Source organism: Penaeus monodon, chromosome 27 (genome assembly GCF_015228065.2).
Source record: "Penaeus monodon isolate SGIC_2016 chromosome 27, NSTDA_Pmon_1, whole genome shotgun sequence".
Lineage (NCBI taxonomy): Eukaryota > Metazoa > Arthropoda > Malacostraca > Decapoda > Penaeidae > Penaeus > Penaeus monodon.
In genome coordinates this window covers 24,253,055-24,253,744 of record NC_051412.1, presented here as the reverse complement: position 1 = coordinate 24,253,744, position 690 = coordinate 24,253,055, and the positions used below count along the sequence as shown (strand labels likewise).

Sequence of the window (690 nt, the reverse complement as noted above, 5' to 3'; positions counted from 1 at the left end):
GATTTTTTTTCATTTTGGTGTAATCGATTTTACTATGATACGGATCCATGTATGTCTTTGTGCAGAAAAAAAGTTATTTATCTTGTGTTGTTGCATTTAGCTTATGTTCCATGGTTTATATAATTAAGATGCTGTGTATCTTATATATGATAGTATGTTATGATGTATGTTGAACGTTTTCATTACATGGAGGATGAAAATTTAAATGATATATTAAATGATATATTATGATATATTAAATAGTATATATGATTATTGATATGATTATTTAATGATTTACAAGCATGGTGTGGTGTACTAATGTTATTTTATACGATGTTATTATCCATTAAAAATATGGCATGAGATATGTTATGACATCATTTAATGATATATCACAATACCATTATTTAATGAAGACATATTATGGCATAGTAACGATACATACGGTAGGCAATTCTCATAATTACAACATATACCATAAGATATATATGTCTCATACTTACGAACTTACCAAGCAACAGATTGTGAGAAGGAAATGGCCATAGTGTTCGTGGCCATGGTCAGTTCATAGCCTTGCCTGCTCAGTTCTTATCGGGATGCCCACCCTGCGTTTTTTATCTGGGGAGGGAGACAGGTCAAGGTCAGTAGTGTTAAAACCTTGTGCGTCTGATAAGGTTCCCATGCTGAACTATATACTGATATATATGG

The 690-nt window shown here is 31.6% G+C and overlaps 1 pseudogene; it reads right to left on the bottom strand.

The window, feature by feature from the left end:
• Positions 1 to 690, bottom strand: part of LOC119590459 — a 9,011-nt pseudogene that overhangs the window by 3,211 nt on the left and 5,110 nt on the right.